Below are 25,237 nucleotides of genomic sequence, written 5' to 3' on the forward strand. Positions count from 1 at the left end.
AAGATGAGTGGTAAAGCAAAAAGTGCAGAGGATACAGGAAGTCTGCAGAGGGATTTGAATAGGTTAAGTGAATGGGCTAGGGTCTGGCAGATGGAATACAATGTTGACAAATGTGAGGTTATCCATTTTGGTAGGAATAACAGCAAAAGGGATTATTATTTAAGTGATAAAATATTAAAACATGCTGTGCAGAGAGACCTGGGTGTGCGAGTGCATGAGTTGCAAAAGGTTGGTTTTCAGGTGCAACAGGTGATTAAGAAGGCAAATCGAATGTTGTCCTTCATTGCTAGAGGGATGGGGTTTAAAACTAGGGAGGTTATGCTGCAATTGTATATGGTGTTAGTAAGGACACACCTGGAGTATTGTGTTCAGTTTTGGTCTCCTTACCTGAGAAAGAATGTACTGGCGCTGGAGGGTGTGCAGAGGAGATTCACTAGGTTAATCCCAAAGCTGAAGCGGTTGGATTACGAGGAGAGGTTGAGTAGACTGGGACTGTACTCGTTGGAATTTAGAAGGATGAGGGGGGATCTTATGGAAACATATACAATTATGAAGGGAATAGATAGGATAGATGTGGGCAGATTGTTTCCACTGGCAGGTGAAAGCAGAACTAGGGGGCATAGCCTTAAAATAAGGGGAAGTGGATTTAGGACTGAGCTCAGAAGGAACTTCTTCACCCAAAAGATTGTGAATCTATGGAATTTCTTGCCCAGTGAAGCAGTTGGGACTCCTTCATTAAATGTTTTTAAGATAAAGATAAATAGTTTTTTGAAGAATAAAGGGATTAAGGGTTATGGTGTTTGTGCCCGAAAAATGGAGTTGAGTCCACAAAAGATCAGCCATGATCTCATTGAATGGTGGAGCAGGCTCGAGGGGCCAGATGGCCTACTCCTGCTCCTAGTTCGTACGTCTTTCATTCGCACTGTCAGTGAGTTAGTTACAGTACATCAGTCTCTCAAACACACTGTTAGTGAGTTACGGTTACAGCACATCAGTCTCACTCATTGTCAGTGAGTTAGTTACAGTACATCAGTCTCACTAACTGTCAGTGAGTTAGTTACAGTACAGTGAGACTGTACAGTGTGTGTTAGTTACAGTACATCAGTATCTCAGTCACTGTCAGAGTTACAGTACATCAGTCTCTCAAACACAGTCAGTGAGTTTCAGTTACAGTACATCAGTCTCTCACTCGCTGACAGTGAGTTAGTTACAGTAGTCTCACACTCACTGTAGGTGAGTTAGTTACGGTACATTAGTGTCTCACTCGCCGTCAGTGAGCTACACTTACAGTACATCAGTCTCACACTCACTGTCAGTGAGTTAGTTACAGTACATTAGTCTCACACTCACCGTCAGTGAGCTACAGTTACAGTACATCAGTCTCACACTCACTGTCAGTGAGTTATAGTTACAGTACATCAGTCTCTCAAACACACTGTCAGTGAGTTACAGTTCATCAGTCTCACTCACTGTCAGTGAGTTAGTTACAGTACATCAGTCTCACTCACTGTCGGTGAGTTAGTTAGAGTACATGAGTCTCACTCACTCACTGACAGTGAGTTAGTTACAGTACATGAGTCTCACTCACTCACTGTCAGTGAGTTAGTTACAGTACATGAGTCTCACTCACTCACTGTCAGTGAGTTAGTTACAGTACATCAGTCTCTCACACTCACTGTCAGTGAGTTAGTTACAGTACATCAGTCTCTCACACTCACTGTCAGTGAGTTAGTTACTGTACATGAGTCTCTCACTCACTGTCAGTGAGTTCCAGTACATCAGTCTCACACTCACTGTCAGTGAGTTAGTTACAGTACATCAGTCTCACACTCACTGTCAATGAGTTAGTTACTGTACATGAGTCTCTCACTCACTGTCAGTGAGTTCCAGTACATCAGTCTCACACTCACTGTCAGTGAGTTAGTTACAGTACATCAGTCTCACACTCACCGTCAGTGAGTTAGTTACTGTACATCAGTCTCTCACACTCACTGTCAGTGAATTACAGTACATCAGTCTCACACTCACTGTCAGTGAGTTAGTTACAGTACATCACTCTCACACTCAGTCAGTGAGTTAGTTACTGTACATCAGTCTCTCACACTCACTGTCAGTGAATTACAGTACATCAGTCTCACACTCACTGTCAGTGAGTTAGTTACAGTGCATCAGTCTCACACTCACTGTCAGTGAGTTCCAGTACATCAGTCTCTCACACTCACTGTCAGTGAGTTACAGTACATCAGTCTCTCACTCACTGTCAGTGAGTTACAGTACATCAGTCTCTCACACACTGTCAGTGAGTTATAGTTGCAGTACATCAGTCTCTCACACACTGTCAGTGAGTTATAGTTACAGTACATCAGTCTCTCAAACACACTGTCAGTGAGTTACAGTACATCAGTCTCACTCACTGTCAATGAGTTAGTTACAGTCCATCAGTCTCACTCACTGTCAGTGAGTTAGTTACAGTACATCAGTCTCACTCACTGTCAGTGAGTTAGTTACAGTACATGAGTCTCACTCACTCACTGTCAGTGAGTTAGTTACAGTACATGAGCCTCACTCACTTACTGTCAGTGAGTTAGTTACAGTACATGATTCTCACTCACTCACTGTCAGTGAGTTAGTTACAGTACATGAGCCTCACTCACTCACTGTCAGTGAGTTAGTTACAGTACATGATTCTCACTCACTCACTGTCAGTGAGTTAGTTACAGTACATCAGTCTCTCACACTCACTGTCAGTGAGTTAGTTACAGTACATCACTCTCTCACACTCACTGTCAATGAGTTAGTTACAGTACATCAGTCTCTCACACTCACTGTCAGTGAGTTAGTTACAGTACATCACTCTCTCACACTCACTGTCAATGAGTTAGTTACAGTACATCAGTCTCTCACACTCACTGTCAGTGAGTTAGTTACAGTACATCAGTCTCTCACTCACCGTCAGTGAGTTAGTTACAGTACATCAGTCTCACACTCACTGTCAGTGAGTTAGTTACAGTGCATCAGTCTCACACTCACTGTCAGTGAATTAGTTACAGTGCATCAGTCTCACACTCATTGTCAGTGAGTTAGTTACAGTACATCAGTCTCTCACACTCACTGTCAGTGAGTTAGTTACAGTATATCAGTCTCTCACACTCACTGTCAGTGAGTTAGTTACAGTGCATCAGTCTCTCACACTCACTGTCAGTGAGTTAGTTACAGTGCATCAGTCTCTCACACTCACTGTCAGTGAGTTAGTTACAGTGCATCAGTCTCACACTCATTGTCAGTGAGTTAGTTACAGTACATCAGTCTCTCACACTCACTGTCAGTGAGTTAGTTACAGTACATCAGTCTCTCACACTCACTGTCAGTGAGTTAGTTACAGTGCATCAGTCTCTCACACTCACTGTCAGTGAGTTAGTTACAGTGCATCAGTCTCTCACGCTCACTGTCAGTGAGTTAGTTACAGTACATCAGTCTCTCACTCACCGTCAGTGAGTTAGTTACAGTACATCAGTCTCTCACACTCACTGTCAGTGAGTTAGTTACAGTACATCAGTCTCTCACACTCACTGTCAGTGAGTTAGTTACAGTACATCAGTCTCTCAAACACACTGTCAGTGAGTTACAGTACATCAGTCTCACTCACTGTCAATGAGTTAGTTACAGTCCATCAGTCTCACTCACTGTCAGTGAGTTAGTTACAGTACATCAGTCTCACTCACTGTCAGTGAGTTAGTTACAGTACATGAGTCTCACTCACTCACTGTCAGTGAGTTAGTTACAGTACATGAGCCTCACTCACTTACTGTCAGTGAGTTAGTTACAGTACATGATTCTCACTCACTCACTGTCAGTGAGTTAGTTACAGTACATGAGCCTCACTCACTCACTGTCAGTAAGTTAGTTACAGTGCGTCAGTCTCACACTCACTGTCAGTGAGTTAGTTACAGTACATCACTCTCTCACACTCACTGTCAATGAGTTAGTTACAGTACATCAGTCTCTCACACTCACTGTCAGTGAGTTAGTTACAGTACATCAGTCTCTCACTCACCGTCAGTGAGTTAGTTACAGTACATCAGTCTCTCACACTCACTGTCAGTGAGTTAGTTACAGTACATCACTCTCTCACACTCACTGTCAATGAGTTAGTTACAGTACATCAGTCTCTCACACTCACTGTCAGTGAGTTAGTTACAGTACATCAGTCTCTCACTCACCGTCAGTGAGTTAGTTACAGTACATCAGTCTCACACTCACTGTCAGTGAGTTAGTTACAGTGCATCAGTCTCGCACTCACTGTCAGTGAATTAGTTACAGTGCATCAGTCTCACACTCATTGTCAGTGAGTTAGTTACAGTACATCAGTCTCTCACACTCACTGTCAGTGAGTTAGTTACAGTACATCAGTCTCTCACACTCACTGTCAGTGAGTTAGTTACAGTGCATCAGTCTCTCACACTCACTGTCAGTGAGTTAGTTACAGTGCATCAGTCTCTCACACTCACTGTCAGTGAGTTAGTTACAGTGCATCAGTCTCACACTCATTGTCAGTGAGTTAGTTACAGTACATCAGTCTCTCACACTCACTGTCAGTGAGTTAGTTACAGTACATCAGTCTCTCACACTCACTGTCAGTGAGTTAGTTACAGTGCATCAGTCTCTCACACTCACTGTCAGTGAGTTAGTTACAGTGCATCAGTCTCTCACGCTCACTGTCAGTGAGTTAGTTACAGTACATCAGTCTCTCACACTCACTGTCAGTGAGTTAGTTACAGTACATCAGTCTCTCACACTCACTGTCAGTGAGTTAGTTACAGTGCATCAGTCTCTCACACTCACTGTCAGTGAGTTAGTTACAGTGCATCAGTCTCTCACACTCACTGTCAGTGAGTTAGTTACAGTGCATCAGTCTCACACTCATTGTCAGTGAGTTAGTTACAGTACATCAGTCTCTCACACTCACTGTCAGTGAGTTAGTTACAGTACATCAGTCTCTCACACTCACTGTCAGTGAGTTAGTTACAGTGCATCAGTCTCTCACACTCACTGTCAGTGAGTTAGTTACAGTGCATCAGTCTCTCACGCTCACTGTCAGTGAGTTAGTTACAGTACATCAGTCTCTCACTCACCGTCAGTGAGTTAGTTACAGTACATCAGTCTCTCACACTCACTGTCAGTGAGTTAGTTACAGTACATCAGTCTCTCACACTCACTGTCAGTGAGTTAGTTACAGTACATCAGTCTCTCACACTCACTGTCAGTGAGTTAGTTACAGTACATCAGTCTCTCACTCACTGTCAATGAGTTAGTTACAGTACATCAGTCTCTCACACTCACTGTCAATGAGTTAGTTACAGTACATCAGTCTCTCACTCACCGTCAGTGAGTTAGTTACAGTACATCAGTCTCTCACACTCACTGTCAGTGAGTTAGTTACAGTACATCAGTCTCTCACACTCACTGTCAGTGAGTTAGTTACAGTACATGAGTCTCACTCACTCACTGTCAATGAGTTAGTTACAGTACATCAGTCTCTCACACTCACTGTCAGTGAGTTAGTTACAGTACATGAGTCTCACTCACTCACTGTCAGTGAGTTTGTTACAGTACATCAGTCTCACTCACTGTCAATGAGTTAGTTACAGTACATCAGCCTCTCACTCACTGTCAGTGAATTAGAGTACATCAGTCTCTCACACTCACTGTCAGTGAGTTAGTTACAGTGCATCAGTCTCACACTCACTGTCAGTGAGTTAGTTACAGTACATCAGTCTCTCCCACTCACTGTCAGTGAGTTAGTTACAGTACATCAGTCTCACTCACTGTCAATGAGTTAGTTACAGTACATCAGCCTTTCACTCACTGTCAGTGAATTAGAGTACATCAGTCTCTCACACTCACTGTCAGTGAGTTAGTTGCAGTGCATCAGTCTCTCACTCACTGTCAATGAGTTAGTTACTGTACATCAATCTCTCACACTCACTGTCAGTGAGTTAGTTACTGTACATCAGTCTCACACTCACTGTCAGTGAGTTAGTTACTGTACATCAATCTCTCACACTCACTGTCAGTGAGTTAGTTACTGTACATCAGTCTCACACTCACTGTCAATGTGTTATTACAGTACATCAATCTCTCACACTCATTGTCAGTGAGTTAGTTGCAGTATATCAGTCTCTCACTCACTGTCAGTGAGCTAGTTACAGTGCATCAGTCTCACACTCACTGTCAGTGAGTTAGTTACAGTACATCACTCTCACACTCACTGTCAGCGAGTTAGTTACTGTACATCAGTCTCTCACACTCACTGTCAGTGAATTACAGTACATCAGTCTCACACGCATTGTCAGTGAGTTAGTTACAGTGCATCAGTCTCACACTCACTGTCAGTGAGTTCCAGTACATCAGTCTCACACTCACTGTCAGTGAGTTATAGTTGCAGTACATCAGTCTCTCAAACACACTGTCAGTGAGTTACAGTACATCAGTCTCACTCACTGTCAATGAGTTAGTTACTGTCCATCAGTCTCACTCACTGTCAATGAGTTAGTTACAGTCCATCAGTCTCACTCACTGTCAATGAGTTAGTTACAGTCCATCAGTCTCACTCACGGTCAGTGAGTTAGTTACAGTACATGAGTCTCACTCACTCACTGTCAGTGAGTTAGTTACAGTACATGATTCTCACTCACTAACTGTCAGTGAGTTAGTTACAGTACATGAGTCTCACTCACTCACTGTCAGTGAGTTAGTTACAGCACATGAGTCTCACTCACTCACTGTCAGTGAGTTAGTTACAGTACATCAGTCTCTCACACTCACTGTCAGTGAGTTAGTTACAGTACATGAGTCTCACTCACTCACTGTCAGTGAGTTAGTTACAGTACATCAGCCTCTCACTCACTGTCAGTGAATTAGAGTACATCAGTCTCTCAGACTCACTGTCAGTGAGTTAGTTGCAGTGCATCAGTCTCACACTCACTGTCAGTGAGTTAGTTACAGTACATCAGTCTCTCACACTCACTGTCAGTGAGTTAGTTACAGTGCATCTGTCTCACACTCACTGTCAGTGAGTTACAGTACATCACTCTCTCACACTCACTGTCAGTGAGTTAGTTACAGTACATCAGTCTCTCACACTCACTGTCAGTGAGTTAGTTACAGTGCATCAGTCTCACACTCACTGTCAGTGAGTTAGTTACAGTGCATCAGTCTCTCACACTCACTGTCAGTGAGTAACTTACAGTACATCAGTCTCTCACACTCACTGTCAGTGAGTTAGTTACAGTTCATCAGTCTCTCACACTCACTGTCAGTGAGTTAGTTACAGTACATCAGTCTCTCACACTCACTGTCAGTGAGTTAGTTACAGTACATCAGTGTCCCACTCATGGTCAGTGAGTTAGTTACAGTCCATCAGTCTCACTCACTGTCAATGAGTTAGTTACAGTCCATCAGTCTCACTCACTGTCAGTGAGTTAGTTACAGTACATCAGTCTCACTCACTGTCAGTGAGTTAGTTACAGTACATGATTCTCACTCACTCACTGTCAGTGAGTTAGTTACAGTGCATCAGTCTCACACTCATTGTCAGTGAGTTATAGTTACAGTACATCAGTCTCTCAAACACACTGTCAGTGAGTTACAGTTCATCAGTCTCACTCACTGTCAATGAGTTAGTTACAGTCCATCAGTCTCACTCACTGTCAATTAGTTAGTTACAGTCCATCAGTCTCACTCACTGTCAGTGAGTTAGTTACAGTACATCAGTCTCACTCACGGTCAGTGAGTTAGTTACAGTACATGAGTCTCACTCACTCACTGTCAGTGAGTTAGTTACAGTACATGATTCTCACTCACTCACTGTCAGTGAGTTAGTTACAGTACATGAGTCTCACTCACTCACTGTCAGTGAGTTAGTTACAGTACATGAGTCTCACTCACTCACTGTCAGTGAGTTAGTTACAGTACATCAGTCTCTCACACTCACTGTCAGTGATTTAGTTACAGTACATCAGTCTCTCACACTCACTGTCAGTGAGTTAGTTACAGTACATCAGTCTCTCACACTCACTGTCAGTGAGTTAGTTACAGTACATCAGTCTCTCACTCACCGTCAGTGAGTTAGTTACAGTACATCAGTCTCACACTCACTGTCAGTGAGTTAGTTACAGTACATCAGTGTCCCACTCATGGTCAGTGAGTTAGTTAGAGTACATCAGTCTCTCACACTCACTGTCAGTGAGTTAGTTACAGTACATCACTCTCTCACACTCACTTTCAATGAGTTAGTTACAGTGCATCAGTCTCTCACACTCACTGTCAGTGAGTTAGTTACAGTACATCAGTCTCTCACTCACCGTCAGTGAGTTAGTTACAGTACATCAGTCTCACACTCACTGTCAGTGAGTTAGTTACAGTGCATCAGTTTCACACTCACTGTCAGTGAGTTAGTTACAGTGCATTAGTCTCACACTCATTGTCAGTGAGTTAGTTACAGTACATCAGTCTCTCACACTCACTGTCAGTGAGTTAGTGACAGTACATCAGTCTCTCACACTCACTGTCAGTGAGTTAGTTACAGTGCATCAGTCTCACACTCATTGTCAGTGAGTTAGTTACAGTACATCAGTCTCACTCACTGTCAATTAGTTAGTTACAGTCCATCAGTCTCACTCACTGTCAGTGAGTTAGTTACAGTACATCAGTCTCACTCACGGTCAGTGAGTTAGTTACAGTACATGAGTCTCACTCACTCACTGTCAGTGAGTTAGTTACAGTACATGATTCTCACTCACTCACTGTCAGTGAGTTAGTTACAGTACATGAGTCTCACTCACTCACTGTCAGTGAGTTAGTTACAGTACATCAGTCTCTCACACTCACTGTCAGTGATTTAGTTACAGTACATCAGTCTCTCACACTCACTGTCAGTGAGTTAGTTACAGTACATCAGTCTCTCACACTCACTGTCAGTGAGTTAGTTACAGTACATCAGTCTCTCACTCACCGTCAGTGAGTTAGTTACAGTACATCAGTCTCACACTCACTGTCAGTGAGTTAGTTACAGTACATCAGTGTCCCACTCATGGTCAGTGAGTTAGTTACAGTACATCAGTCTCTCACACTCACTGTCAGTGAGTTAGTTACAGTACATCACTCTCTCACACTCACTTTCAATGAGTTAGTTACAGTGCATCAGTCTCTCACACTCACTGTCAGTGAGTTAGTTACAGTACATCAGTCTCTCACTCACCGTCAGTGAGTTAGTTACAGTACATCAGTCTCACACTCACTGTCAGTGAGTTAGTTACAGTGCATCAGTCTCACACTCACTGTCAGTGAGTTAGTTACAGTGCATTAGTCTCACACTCATCGTCAGTGAGTTAGTTACAGTACATCAGTCTCTCACACTCACTGTCAGTGAGTTAGTGACAGTACATCAGTCTCTCACACTCACTGTCAGTGAGTTAGTTACAGTGCATCAGTCTCTCACACTCACTGTCAGTGAGTTAGTTACAGTGCATCAGTCTCTCACACTCACTGTCAGTGAGTTAGTTACAGTGCATCAGTCTCACACTCATTGTCAGTGAGTTAGTTACAGTACATCAGTCTCTCACACTCACTGTCAGTGAGTTAGTTACAGTACATCAGTCTCTCACACTCACTGGCAGTGAGTTAGTTACAGTGCATCAGTCTCTCACACTCACTGTCAGTGAGTTAGTTGCAGTGCATCAGTCTCTCACACTCACTGTCAGTGAGTTAGTTACAGTACATCAGTCTCTCACTCACCGTCAGTGAGTTAGTTACAGTACATCAGTCTCTCACACTCACTGTTAGTGAGTTAGTTACAGCCCATCAGTCTCTCACACTCACTGTCAGTGAGTTAGTTACAGTACATCAGTCTCTCACACTCACTGTCAGTGAGTTAGTTACAGTACATCAGTCTCACACTCACTGTCAGTGAGTTAGTTACAGTACATCAGTCTCACACTCACTGTCAGTGAGTTAGTTACAGTACATCAGTCTCTCACACTCACTGTCAGTGAGTTAGTTACAGTGCATCAGTCTCACACTCATTGTCAGTGAGTTAGTTACAGTACATCAGTCTCTCACACTCACTGTCAATGAGTTAGTTACAGTACATCAATCTCTCACACTCACTGTCAGTGAGTTAGTTGCAGTATATCAGTCTCTCACTCACTGTCAGTGAGTTAGTTACAGTACATCAGTCTCTCCCATTCCCTGTCAGTGAGTTAGTTACAGTACATCAGTCTCACTCACTGTCAATGAGTTAGTTACAGTACATCAGCCTTTCACTCACTGTCAGTGAATTAGAGTACATCAGTCTCTCACACTCACTGTCAGTGAGTTACTTGCAGTGCATGAGTCTCTCACTCACTGTCAATGAGTTAGTTACTGTACATCAATCTCTCACACTCACTGTCAGTGAGTTAGTTACTGTACATCAGTCTCACACTCACTGTCAGTGAGTTAGTTACTGTACATCAATCTCTCACACTCATTGTCAGTGAGTTAGTTGCAGTCTATCAGTCTCACACTCACTGTCAGTGAGTTAGTTACAGTACATCACTCTCACACTCACTGTCAGCGAGTTAGTTACTGTACATCAGTCTCTCACACTCACTGTCAGTGAATTACAGTACATCAGTCTCACACGCATTGTCAGTGAGTTAGTTACAGTGCATCAGTCTCACACTCACTGTCAGTGAGTTCCAGTACATCAGTCTCACACTCACTGTCAGTGAGTTAGTTACAGTACATGATTCTCACTCACTCACTGTCAGTGAGTTAGTTACAGTGCATCAGTCTCACACTCATTGTCAGTGAGTTATAGTTACAGTACATAAGTCTCTCAAACACACTGTCAGTGAGTTACAGTTCATCAGTCTCACTCACTGTCAATGAGTTAGTTACAGTCCATCAGTCTCACTCACTGTCAATGAGTTAGTTACAGTCCATCAGTCTCACTCACGGTCAGTGAGTTAGTTACAGTACATGAGTCTCACTCACTCACTGTCAGTGAGTTTGTTACAGTACATGATTCTCACTCACTAACTGTCAGTGAGTTAGTTACAGTACATGAGTCTCACTCACTCACTGTCAGTGAGTTAGTTACAGTACATGAGTCTCAGTCACTCACTGTCAGTGAGTTAGTTACAGTACATCAGTCTCTCACACTCACTGTCAGTGAGTTAGTTACAGTACATGAGTCTCACTCACTCACTGTCAGTGAGTTAGTTACAGTACATCAGCCTCTCACTCACTGTCAGTGAATTAGAGTACATCAGTCTCTCACACTCACTGTCAGTGAATTACAGTACATCAGTCTCACACGCATTGTCAGTGAGTTAGTCACAGTACATCAGTCTCACTCACTGTCAGTGAGTTAGTTACAGTACATGAGTCTCACTCACTCACTGTCAGTGAGTTAGTTACAGTACATGATTCTCACTCACTCACTGTCAGTGAGTTAGTTACAGTGCATCAGTCTCACACTCATTGTCAGTGAGTTATAGTTACAGTACATAAGTCTCTCAAACACACTGTCAGTGAGTTACAGTTCATCAGTCTCACTCACTGTCAATGAGTTAGTTACAGTCCATCAGTCTCACTCACTGTCAATGAGTTAGTTACAGTCCATCAGTCTCACTCACGGTCAGTGAGTTAGTTACAGTACATGAGTCTCACTCACTCACTGTCAGTGAGTTAGTTACAGTACATGATTCTCACTCACTAACTGTCAGTGAGTTAGTTACAGTACATGAGTCTCACTCACTCACTGTCAGTGAGTTAGTTACAGTACATCAGTCTCTCACACTCACTGTCAGTGAGTTAGTTACAGTACATCAGCCTCTCACTCACTGTCAGTGAATTAGAGTACATCAGTCTCTCAGACTCACTGTCAGTGAGTTAGTTGCAGTGCATCAGTCTCACACTCACTGTCAGTGAGTTAGTTACAGTACATCAGTCTCTCACACTCACTGTCAGTGAGTTAGTTACAGTGCATCTGTCTCACACTCACTGTCAGTGAGTTACAGTACATCACTCTCTCACACTCACTGTCAGTGAGTTAGTTACAGTACATCAGTCTCTCACACACTGTCAGTGAGTTATAGTTGCAGTACATCAGTCTCTCAAACACACTGTCAGTGAGTTACAGTTCATCAGTCTCACTCACTGTCAATGAGTTAGTTACAGTCCATCAGTCTCACTCACTGTCAATGAGTTAGTTACAGTCCATCAGTCTCACTCACTGTCAGTGAGTTAGTTACAGTACATCAGTCTCACTCACTGTCAGTGAGTTAGTTACAGTACATGAGTCTCACTCACTTACTGTCAGTGAGTTAGTTACAGTACATGATTCTCACTCACTCACTGTCAGTGAGTTAGTTACAGTACATGAGCCTCACTCACTTACTGTCAGTGAGTTAGTTACAGTACATGATTCTCACTCACTCACTGTCAGTGAGTTAGTTACAGTACATGATTCTCACTCACTCACTGTCAGTGAGTTAGTTACAGTGCATCAGTCTCACACTCATTGTCAGTGAGTTATAGTTACAGTACATAAGTCTCTGAAACACACTGTCAGTGAGTTACAGTTCATCAGTCTCACTCACTGTCAATGAGTTAGTTACAGTCCATCAGTCTCACTCACTGTCAATGAGTTAGTTACAGTCCATCAGTCTCACTCACTGTCAGTGAGTTAGTTACAGTACATCAGTCTCACTCACGGTCAGTGAGTTAGTTTACATAGATTACATAGATTACATAGAACATACAGTGCAGAAGGAGGCCATTCGGCCCATCGAGTCTGCACCGACCCACATTAATCCCTCACTTCCACCTTATCCCCGCAACCCAATAACCCCTCCCAACCCTTATGGACACTACGGGTAATTTAGCATGGCCAATCCACCTAACCTGCACGTCTTTGGACTGTGGGAGGAAACCGGAGCACCCGGAGGAAACCCACGCGGACACGGGGAGAACGTGCAAACTCCGCACAGACAGTGACCCAGCGGGGAATAGAACCTGGGACCCTGGCGCTGTGAAGCCACAGTGCTAATCACTTGTGCTACCGTGCTGCCCTAACAGTACATGAGTCTCACTCACTGTCAGTGAGTTAGTTACAGTACATGATTCTCACTCACTCACTGTCAGTGAGTTAGTTACAGTACATGAGTCTCACTCACTCACTGTCAGTGAGTTAGTTACAGTACATGAGTCTCACTCACTCACTGTCAGTGAGTTAGTTACAGTACATCAGTCTCACACTCACCGTCAGTTAGTTAGTTACATTACATCAGTCTCTCACACTCACTGTCAGTGAGTTAGTTACAGTACATCAGTCTCTCACTCACTGTCAATGAGTTAGTTACAGTACATCAGTCTCTCACTCACTGTCAATGAGTTTGTTACAGTACATCAGTCTCTCACTCACTGTCAATTAGTTAGTTACAGTACATCAGTCTCTCACACTCACTGTCAATGAGTTAGTTACAGTACATCAGTCTCACACTCACTGTCAGTGAGTTAGTTACATTACATCAGTCTCTCACACTCACTGTCAGTGAGTTAGTTACAGTACATCAGTCTCTCACTCACTGTCAATGAGTTAGTTACAGTACATCAGTCTCTCACTCACTGTCAATGAGTTTGTTACAGTACATCAGTCTCTCACTCACTGTCAATTAGTTAGTTACAGTACATCAGTCTCTCACACTCACTGTCAATGAGTTAGTTACAGTACATCAGTCTCACACTCACTGTCAGTGAGTTAGTTACAGTACATCAGTCTCTCACTCACCGTCAGTGAGTTAGTTACAGTACATCAGTCTCACACTCACTGTCAGTGAGTTAGCTACAGTACATCAGTCTCACACTCACTGTCAGTGAGTTAGTTACAGTACATCAGTCTCTCACTCACCGTCACTGAGTTAGTTACAGTACATCAGTCTCACACTCACTGTCAGTGAGTTAGTTACAGTACATCAGTCTCTCACACTCACTGTCAGTGAGTTAGTTACAGTACATCAGTCTCTCACACTCACTGTCAGTGAGTTAGTTACAGTACATCAGTCTCTCACTCACCGTCAGTGAGTTAGTTACAGTACATCAGTCTCACACTCACTGTCAGTGAGTTAGTTACAGTACATCAGTCTCACACTCACTGTCAGTGAGTTAGTTACAGTACATCAGTCTCTCACACTCACTGTCAGTGAGTTAGTTACAGTGCATCAGTCTCTCACACTCACTGTCAGTGAGTTAGTTACAGTACATCAGTCTCACACTCACTGAGTTAGTTACAGTACATCAGTCTCACACTCACTGTCAGTGAGTTAGTTACAGTACATCAGTCTCTCACTCACTGAGTTAGTTACAGTACATCAGTCTCACACTCACTGAGTTATTTACAGTACATCATCTCACACTCACGGTCAGTGAGTTAGTGACAGTACATCAGTCTCTCACTCACTGTCAGTGAGTTAGTTACAGTACATCAGTCTCACACTCACTGTCAGTGAGTTAGTTACAGTACATCAGTCTCACACTCACTGTCAGTGAGTTAGTTACAGTACATCACTCTCTCACACTCACTGTCAATGAGTTAGTTACAGTACATCAGTCTCTCACACTCACTGTCAGTGAGTTAGTTACAGTACATCAGTCTCTCACTCACCGTCAGTGAGTTAGTTACAGTACATCAGTCTCACACTCACTGTCAGTGAGTTAGTTACAGTGCATCAGTCTCACACTCACTGTCAGTGAATTAGTTACAGTGCATCAGTCTCACACTCATTGTCAGTGAGTTAGTTACAGTACATCAGTCTCACTCACTGTCAATGAGTTAGTTGCAGTCCATCAGTCTCACTCACTGTCAGTGAGTTAGTTACAGTACATCAGTCTCACTCACTGTCAGTGAGTTAGTTACAGTACATCAGTCTCTCACTCACTGTCAGTGAGTAGGTTACAGTACATCAGTCTCACACTCACTGAGTTAGTTACAGTACATCAGTCTCACACTCACTGTCAGTGAGTTAGTTACTGTACATCAGTCTCACACTCACTGTCAATGAGTTAGTTGCAGTACATCAATCTCTCACACTCACTGTCAGTGAGCTAGTTACAATGCATCAGTCTCACACTCACTGTCAGTGAGTTCCAGTACATCAGTCTCACACTCACTGTCAGTGAGTTAGTTACAGTACATCACTCTCACACTCACTGTCAATGAGTTAGTTACTGTACATCACTCTCACACTCAGTCAGTGAGTTAGTTACTGTACATCAGTCTCTCACTCACTGTCAGTGAGTTCCAGTACATCAGTCTCTCACTCACTGTCAGTGAGTTCCAGTACATCAGTCTCACACTCACTGTCAGTGAGTTAGTTACAGTACATCACTCTCACACTCAGTCAGTGAGTTAGTGACTGTACATCAGTCTCACACTCACTGTCAGTGAGTTCCAGTACATCAGTCTCTCACACTCACTGTCAGTGAGTTAGTTGCAGTGCATCAGTCTCACACTCACTGTCAGTGAGTTACAGTATATCAGACTCACACTCACTGTCAGTGAGTTAGTTACAGTGCATCAGTCTCACACTCACTGTCAGTGAGTTCCAGTACATCAGTCTCTCACACTCACTGTCAGTGAGTTAGTTGCAGTGCATCAGTCTCACACTCACTGTCAGTGAGTTACAGTACATCAGTCTCTCACTCACTGTCAGTGAGTTACAGTACATCAGTCTCACTCACTGTCAATGAGTTAGTTACAGTCCATCACTCTCACTCACTGTCAATGAGTTAGTTACAGTCCATCAGTCTCACTCACTGTCAGTGAGTTAGTTACAGTACATCAGTCTCACTCACTTACTGTCAGTGAGTTAGTTACAGTACATGATTCTCACTCACTCACTGTCAGTGAGTTAGTTACAGTACATGAGCCTCACTCACTTACTGTCAGTGAGTTAGTTACAGTACATGATTCTCACTCACTCACTGTCAGTGAGTTAGTTACAGTACATGAGCCTCACTCACTCACTGTCAGTGAGTTAGTTACAGTACATGAGTCTCACTCACTCACTGTCAGTGAGTTAGTTACAGTACATCAGTCTCTCACACTCACTGTCAGTGAGTTAGTTACAGTACATCACTCTCTCACACTCACTGTCAATGAGTTAGTTACAGTACATCAGTCTCTCACACTCACTGGCAGTGAGTTAGTTACAGTACATCAGTCTCACTCACTGTCAATGAGTTAGTTACAGTACATCAGCCTCTCACTCACTGTCAGTGAATTAGAGTACATCAGTCTCTCACACTCACTGTCAGTGAGTTAGTTACAGTGCATCAGTCTCACACTCACTGTCAGTGAGTTAGTTACAGTACATCACTCTCACACTCACTGTCAGCGAGTTAGTTACTGTACATCAGTCTCTCACACTCACTGTCAGTGAATTACAGTACATCAGTCTCACACGCATTGTCAGTGAGTTAGTTACAGTGCATCAGTCTCACACTCACTGTCAGTGAGTTCCAGTACATCAGTCTCACACTCACTGTCAGTGAGTTCCAGTACATCAGTCTCACACTCACTGTCAGTGAGTTATAGTTGCAGTACATCAGTCTCTCAAACACACTGTCAGTGAGTTACAGTACATCAGTCTCACTCACTGTCAATGAGTTAGTTACTGTCCATCAGTCTCACTCACTGTCAATGAGTTAGTTACAGTCCATCAGTCTCACTCACTGTCAGTGAGTTAGTCACAGTACATCAGTCTCACTCACTGTCAGTGAGTTAGTTACAGTACATGAGTCTCACTCACTCACTGTCAGTGAGTTAGTTACAGTACATGATTCTCACTCACTCACTGTCAGTGAGTTAGTTACAGTGCATCAGTCTCACACTCATTGTCAGTGAGTTATAGTTACAGTACATAAGTCTCTCAAACACACTGTCAGTGAGTTACAGTTCATCAGTCTCACTCACTGTCAATGAGTTAGTTACAGTCCATCAGTCTCACTCACTGTCAATGAGTTAGTTACAGTCCATCAGTCTCACTCACGGTCAGTGAGTTTGTTACAGTACATGAGTCTCACTCACTCACTGTCAGTGAGTTAGTTACAGTACATGATTCTCACTCACTAACTGTCAGTGAGTTAGTTACTGTGCATCAGTCTCACACTCACTGTCAGTGAGTTAGTTACAGTACATCAGTCTCTCACACTCACTGTCAGTGAGTTAGTTACAGTGCATCAGTCTCGCACTCACTGTCAGTGAGTTAGTTACAATGCATCAGTCTCTCACACTCACTGTCAGTGAGTTACTTACAGTACATCAGTCTCTCACACTCACTGTCAGTGAGTTAGTTACAGTTCATCAGTCTCTCACACTCACTGTCAGTGAGTTAGTTACAGTACATCAGTCTCTCACACTCACTGTCAGTGAGTTAGTTACAGTGCATCAGTCTCACACTCACTGTCAGTGAGTTAGTAACAGTGCATCAGTCTCTCACACTCACTGTCAGTGAGTTACTTACAGTACATCAGTCTCTCACACTCACTGTCAGTGAGTTAGTTACAGTTCATCAGTCTCTCACACTCACTGTCAGTGAGTTAGTTACAGTACATCAGTCTCTCACACTCACTGTCAGTGAGTTAGTTACAGTACATCAGTGTCCCACTCATGGTCAGTGAGTTAGTTACAGTACATCAGTCTCTCACCCTCATTGTCAGTGAGTTAGTTCCAGTACATCAGTCTCTCACACTCACTGTCAGTGAGTTCCAGTACATCAGTCTCTCACACTCACTGTCGGTGAGTTAGTTGCAGTGCATCAGTCTCACACTAACTGTCAGTGAGTTACAGTACATCAGTCTCTCACTCACTGTCAGCGAGTTATAGTTGCAGTACATCAGTCTCTCAAACACACTGTCAGTGAGTTACAGTACATCAGTCTCACTCACTGTCAATGAGTTAGTTACAGTCCATCAGTCTCACTCACTGTCAATGAGTTAGTTACAGTCCATCAGTCTCACTCACTGTCAATGAGTTAGTTACAGTCCATCAGTCTCACTCACTGTCAATGAGTTAGTTACAGTCCATCAGTCTCACTCACTGTCAGTGAGTTAGTTACAGTACATCAGTCTCACTCACTGTCAGTGAGTTAGTTACAGTACATGATTCTCACTCCCTCACTGTCAGTGAGTTAGTTACAGTGCATCAGTCTCACACTCATTGTCAGTGAGTTATAGTTACAGTACCTCAGTCTCTCAAACACACTGTCAGTGAGTTACAGTTCATCAGTCTCACTCACTGTCAATGAGTTAGTTACAGTCCATCAGTCTCACTCACTGTCAATTAGTTAGTTACAGTCCATCAGTCTCACTCACTGTCAGTGAGTTAGTTACAGTACATCAGTCTCACTCACGGTCAGTGAGTTAGTTACAGTACATGAGTCTCACTCACTCACTGTCAGTGAGTTAGTTACAGTACATGATTCTCACTCACTCACTGTCAGTGAGTTAGTTACAGTACATGAGTCTCACTCACTCACTGTCAGTGAGTTAGTTACAGTACATCAGTCTCTCACACTCACTGTCAGTGATTTAGTTACAGTACATCAGTCTCTCACACTCACGGTCAGTGAGTTAGTTACAGTACATCAGTCTCTCACTCACCGTGAGTGAGTTAGTTACAGTACATCAGTCTCACACTCACTGTCAGTGAGTAAGTTACAGTATATCAGTGTGCCACTCATGGTCAGTGAGTTAGTTACAGTACATCAGTCTCTCACACTCACTGTCAGTGAGTTAGTTACAGTACATCACTCTCTCACACTCACTTTCAATGAGTTTGTTACAGTGCATCAGTCTCTCACACTCACTGTCAGTGAGTTAGTTACAGTACATCAGTCTCTCACTCACCGTCAGTGAGTTAGTTACAGTACATCAGTCTCACACTCACTGTCAGTGAGTTAGTTACAGTGCATCAGTCTCACACTCACTGTCAGTGAGTTAGTTACAGTGCATTAGTCTCACACTCATTGTCAGTGAGTTAGTTACAGTACATCAGTCTCTCACACTCACTGTCAGTGAGTTAGTGACAGTACACCAGTCTCTCACACTCACTGTCAGTGAGTTAGTTACACTGCGTCAGTCTCTCACACTCACTGTCAGTGAGTTAGTTACAGTACATGATTCTCACTCACTAACTGTCAGTGAGTTAGTTACTGTGCATCAGTCTCACACTCACTGTCAGTGAGTTAGTTACAGTACATCAGTCTCTCACACTCACTGTCAGTGAGTTAGTTACAGTGCATCAGTCTCGCACTCACTGTCAGTGAGTTAGTTACAGTGCATCAGTCTCTCACACTCACTGTCAGTGAGTTACTTACAGTACATCAGTCTCTCACACTCACTGTCAGTGAGTTAGTTCCAGTTCATCAGTCTCTCACACTCACTGTCAGTGAGTTAGTTACAGTACATCAGTCTCTCACACTCACTGTCAGTGAGTTAGTTACAGTGCATCAGTCTCACACTCACTGTCAGTGAGTTAGTAACAGTGCATCAGTCTCTCACACTCACTGTCAGTGAGTTAGTTACAGTGCATCAGTCTCTCACACTCACTGTCAGTGAGTTAGTTGCAGTGCATCAGTCTCTCACACTCACTGTCAGTGAGTTAGTTACAGTACATCAGTCTCACACTCACTGTCAGTGAGTTAGTTACAGTACATCAGTGTCCCACTCATGGTCAGTGAGTTAGTTACAGTACATCAGTCTCTCACCCTCATTGTCAGTGAGTTAGTTCCAGTACATCAGTCTCTCACACTCACTGTCAGTGAGTTCCAGTACATCAGTCTCTCACACTCACTGTCGGTGAGTTAGTTGCAGTGCATCAGTCTCACACTAACTGTCAGTGAGTTACAGTACATCAGTCTCTCACTCACTGTCAGCGAGTTATAGTTGCAGTACATCAGTCTCTCAAACACACTGTCAGTGAGTTACAGTACATCAGTCTCACTCACTGTCAATGAGTTAGTTACAGTCCATCAGTCTCACTCACTGTCAATGAGTTAGTTACAGTCCATCAGTCTCACTCACTGTCAATGAGTTAGTTACAGTCCATCAGTCTCACTCACTGTCAATGAGTTAGTTACAGTCCATCAGTCTCACTCACTGTCAGTGAGTTAGTTACAGTACATCAGTCTCACTCACTGTCAGTGAGTTAGTTACAGTACATGATTCTCACTCCCTCACTGTCAGTGAGTTAGTTACAGTGCATCAGTCTCACACTCATTGTCAGTGAGTTATAGTTACAGTACCTCAGTCTCTCAAACACACTGTCAGTGAGTTACAGTTCATCAGTCTCACTCACTGTCAATGAGTTAGTTACAGTCCATCAGTCTCACTCACTGTCAATTAGTTAGTTACAGTCCATCAGTCTCACTCACTGTCAGTGAGTTAGTTACAGTACATGAGCCTCACTCACTTACTGTCAGTGAGTTAGTTACAGTACATGATTCTCACTCACTCACTGTCAGTGAGTTAGTTACAGTACATGAGCCTCACTCACTCACTGTCAGTGAGTTAGTTACAGTACATGAGTCTCACTCACTCACTGTCAGTGAGTTAGTTACAGTACATCAGTCTCTCACACTCACTGTCAGTGAGTTAGTTACAGTACATCACTCTCTCACACTCACTGTCAATGAGTTAGTTACAGTACATCAGTCTCTCACACTCACTGGCAGTGAGTTAGTTACAGTACATCAGTCTCACTCACTGTCAATGAGTTAGTTACAGTACATCAGCCTCTCACTCACTGTCAGTGAATTAGAGTACATCAGTCTCTCACACTCACTGTCAGTGAGTTAGTTACAGTGCATCAGTCTCACACTCACTGTCAGTGAGTTAGTTACAGTACATCACTCTCACACTCACTGTCAGCGAGTTAGTTACTGTACATCAGTCTCTCACACTCACTGTCAGTGAATTACAGTACATCAGTCTCACACGCATTGTCAGTGAGTTAGTTACAGTGCATCAGTCTCACACTCACTGTCAGTGAGTTCCAGTACATCAGTCTCACACTCACTGTCAGTGAGTTCCAGTACATCAGTCTCACACTCACTGTCAGTGAGTTATAGTTGCAGTACATCAGTCTCTCAAACACACTGTCAGTGAGTTACAGTACATCAGTCTCACTCACTGTCAATGAGTTAGTTACTGTCCATCAGTCTCACTCACTGTCAATGAGTTAGTTACAGTCCATCAGTCTCACTCACTGTCAGTGAGTTAGTCACAGTACATCAGTCTCACTCACTGTCAGTGAGTTAGTTACAGTACATGAGTCTCACTCACTCACTGTCAGTGAGTTAGTTACAGTACATGATTCTCACTCACTCACTGTCAGTGAGTTAGTTACAGTGCATCAGTCTCACACTCATTGTCAGTGAGTTATAGTTACAGTACATAAGTCTCTCAAACACACTGTCAGTGAGTTACAGTTCATCAGTCTCACTCACTGTCAATGAGTTAGTTACAGTCCATCAGTCTCACTCACTGTCAATGAGTTAGTTACAGTCCATCAGTCTCACTCACGGTCAGTGAGTTTGTTACAGTACATGAGTCTCACTCACTCACTGTCAGTGAGTTAGTTACAGTACATGATTCTCACTCACTAACTGTCAGTGAGTTAGTTACTGTGCATCAGTCTCACACTCACTGTCAGTGAGTTAGTTACAGTACATCAGTCTCTCACACTCACTGTCAGTGAGTTAGTTACAGTGCATCAGTCTCGCACTCACTGTCAGTGAGTTAGTTACAGTGCATCAGTCTCTCACACTCACTGTCAGTGAGTTACTTACAGTACATCAGTCTCTCACACTCACTGTCAGTGAGTTAGTTACAGTTCATCAGTCTCTCACACTCACTGTCAGTGAGTTAGTTACAGTACATCAGTCTCTCACACTCACTGTCAGTGAGTTAGTTACAGTGCATCAGTCTCACACTCACTGTCAGTGAGTTAGTAACAGTGCATCAGTCTCTCACACTCACTGTCAGTGAGTTACTTACAGTACATCAGTCTCTCACACTCACTGTCAGTGAGTTAGTTACAGTTCATCAGTCTCTCACACTCACTGTCAGTGAGTTAGTTACAGTACATCAGTCTCTCACACTCACTGTCAGTGAGTTAGTTACAGTACATCAGTGTCCCACTCATGGTCAGTGAGTTAGTTACAGTACATCAGTCTCTCACCCTCATTGTCAGTGAGTTAGTTCCAGTACATCAGTCTCTCACACTCACTGTCAGTGAGTTCCAGTACATCAGTCTCTCACACTCACTGTCGGTGAGTTAGTTGCAGTGCATCAGTCTCACACTAACTGTCAGTGAGTTACAGTACATCAGTCTCTCACTCACTGTCAGCGAGTTATAGTTGCAGTACATCAGTCTCTCAAACACACTGTCAGTGAGTTACAGTACATCAGTCTCACTCACTGTCAATGAGTTAGTTACAGTCCATCAGTCTCACTCACTGTCAATGAGTTAGTTACAGTCCATCAGTCTCACTCACTGTCAATGAGTTAGTTACAGTCCATCAGTCTCACTCACTGTCAATGAGTTAGTTACAGTCCATCAGTCTCACTCACTGTCAGTGAGTTAGTTACAGTACATCAGTCTCACTCACTGTCAGTGAGTTAGTTACAGTACATGATTCTCACTCCCTCACTGTCAGTGAGTTAGTTACAGTGCATCAGTCTCACACTCATTGTCAGTGAGTTATAGTTACAGTACCTCAGTCTCTCAAACACACTGTCAGTGAGTTACAGTTCATCAGTCTCACTCACTGTCAATGAGTTAGTTACAGTCCATCAGTCTCACTCACTGTCAATTAGTTAGTTACAGTCCATCAGTCTCGCTCACTGTCAGTGAGTTAGTTACAGCACATCAGTCTCACTCACGGTCAGTGAGTTAGTTACAGTACATGAGTCTCACTCACTCACTGTCAGTGAGTTAGTTACAGTACATGATTCTCACTCACTCACTGTCAGTGAGTTAGTTACAGTACATGAGTCTCACTCACTCACTGTCAGTGAGTTAGTTACAGTACATCAGTCTCTCACACTCACTGTCAGTGATTTAGTTACAGTACATCAGTCTCTCACACTCACGGTCAGTGAGTTAGTTACAGTACATCAGTCTCTCACTCACCGTGAGTGAGTTAGTTACAGTACATCAGTCTCACACTCACTGTCAGTGAGTTACTTACAGTACATCAGTCTCTCACACTCACTGTCAGTGAGTTAGTTCCAGTTCATCAGTCTCTCACACTCACTGTCAGTGAGTTAGTTACAGTACATCAGTCTCTCACACTCACTGTCAGTGAGTTAGTTACAGTGCATCAGTCTCACACTCACTGTCAGTGAGTTAGTAACAGTGCATCAGTCTCTCACACTCACTGTCAGTGAGTTAGTTGCAGTGCATCAGTCTCTCACACTCACTGTCAGTGAGTTAGTTACAGTACATCAGTCTCACACTCACTGTCAGTGAGTTAGTTACAGTACATCAGTGTCCCACTCATGGTCAGTGAGTTAGTTACAGTACATCAGTCTCTCACCCTCATTGTCAGTGAGTTAGTTCCAGTACATCAGTCTCTCACACTCACTGTCAGTGAGTTCCAGTACATCAGTCTCTCACACTCACTGTCGGTGAGTTAGTTGCAGTGCATCAGTCTCACACTAACTGTCAGTGAGTTACAGTACATCAGTCTCTCACTCACTGTCAGCGAGTTATAGTTGCAGTACATCAGTCTCTCAAACACACTGTCAGTGAGTTACAGTACATCAGTCTCACTCACTGTCAATGAGTTAGTTACAGTCCATCAGTCTCACTCACTGTCAATGAGTTAGTTACAGTCCATCAGTCTCACTCACTGTCAATGAGTTAGTTACAGTCCATCAGTCTCACTCACTGTCAATGAGTTAGTTACAGTCCATCAGTCTCACTCACTGTCAGTGAGTTAGTTACAGTACATCAGTCTCACTCACTGTCAGTGAGTTAGTTACAGTACATGATTCTCACTCCCTCACTGTCAGTGAGTTAGTTACAGTGCATCAGTCTCACACTCATTGTCAGTGAGTTATAGTTACAGTACCTCAGTCTCTCAAACACACTGTCAGTGAGTTACAGTTCATCAGTCTCACTCACTGTCAATGAGTTAGTTACAGTCCATCAGTCTCACTCACTGTCAATTAGTTAGTTACAGTCCATCAGTCTCACTCACTGTCAGTGAGTTAGTTACAGTACATCAGTCTCACTCACGGTCAGTGAGTTAGTTACAGTACATGAGTCTCACTCACTCACTGTCAGTGAGTTAGTTACAGTACATGATTCTCACTCACTCACTGTCAGTGAGTTAGTTACAGTACATGAGTCTCACTCACTCACTGTCAGTGAGTTAGTTACAGTACATCAGTCTCTCACACTCACTGTCAGTGATTTAGTTACAGTACATCAGTCTCTCACACTCACGGTCAGTGAGTTAGTTACAGTACATCAGTCTCTCACTCACCGTGAGTGAGTTAGTTACAGTACATCAGTCTCACACTCACTGTCAGTGAGTAAGTTACAGTATATCAGTGTGCCACTCATGGTCAGTGAGTTAGTTACAGTACATCAGTCTCTCACACTCACTGTCAGTGAGTTAGTTACAGTACATCACTCTCTCACACTCACTTTCAATGAGTTTGTTACAGTGCATCAGTCTCTCACACTCACTGTCAGTGAGTTAGTTACAGTACATCAGTCTCTCACTCACCGTCAGTGAGTTAGTTACAGTACATCAGTCTCACACTCACTGTCAGTGAGTTAGTTACAGTGCATCAGTCTCACACTCACTGTCAGTGAGTTAGTTACAGTGCATTAGTCTCACACTCATTGTCAGTGAGTTAGTTACAGTACATCAGTCTCTCACACTCACTGTCAGTGAGTTAGTGACAGTACACCAGTCTCTCACACTCACTGTCAGTGAGTTAGTTACACTGCGTCAGTCTCTCACACTCACTGTCAGTGAGTTAGTTACAGTGCATCAGTCTCTCACACTCACTGTCAGTGAGTTAGTTACAGTGCATCAGTCTCACACTCATTGTCAGTGAGTTAGTTACAGTACATCAGTCTCTCACACTCACTGTCAGTGAGTTAGTTACA

General features: G+C 43.2%; 1 protein-coding gene across 1 annotated transcript in view; it reads right to left on the minus strand.

The window, feature by feature from the left end:
* Positions 1-406, minus strand: part of ssbp1 (single-stranded DNA binding protein 1) — a 292,709-nt gene extending 292,303 nt beyond the window's left edge. Inside the window, exon 1 of the mRNA XM_072511820.1 lies at positions 388-406. The gene's annotated coding sequence lies outside the window, so the exon portion shown is untranslated. The remainder of the gene's footprint in view (positions 1-387) is intronic.
* Positions 407-25,237: the final 24,831 nt, after the last annotated feature.

The sequence above is a fragment of the Scyliorhinus torazame genome, chromosome 7 (assembly GCF_047496885.1).
Source record: "Scyliorhinus torazame isolate Kashiwa2021f chromosome 7, sScyTor2.1, whole genome shotgun sequence".
Taxonomy (NCBI): Eukaryota; Metazoa; Chordata; class Chondrichthyes; order Carcharhiniformes; family Scyliorhinidae; genus Scyliorhinus; species Scyliorhinus torazame.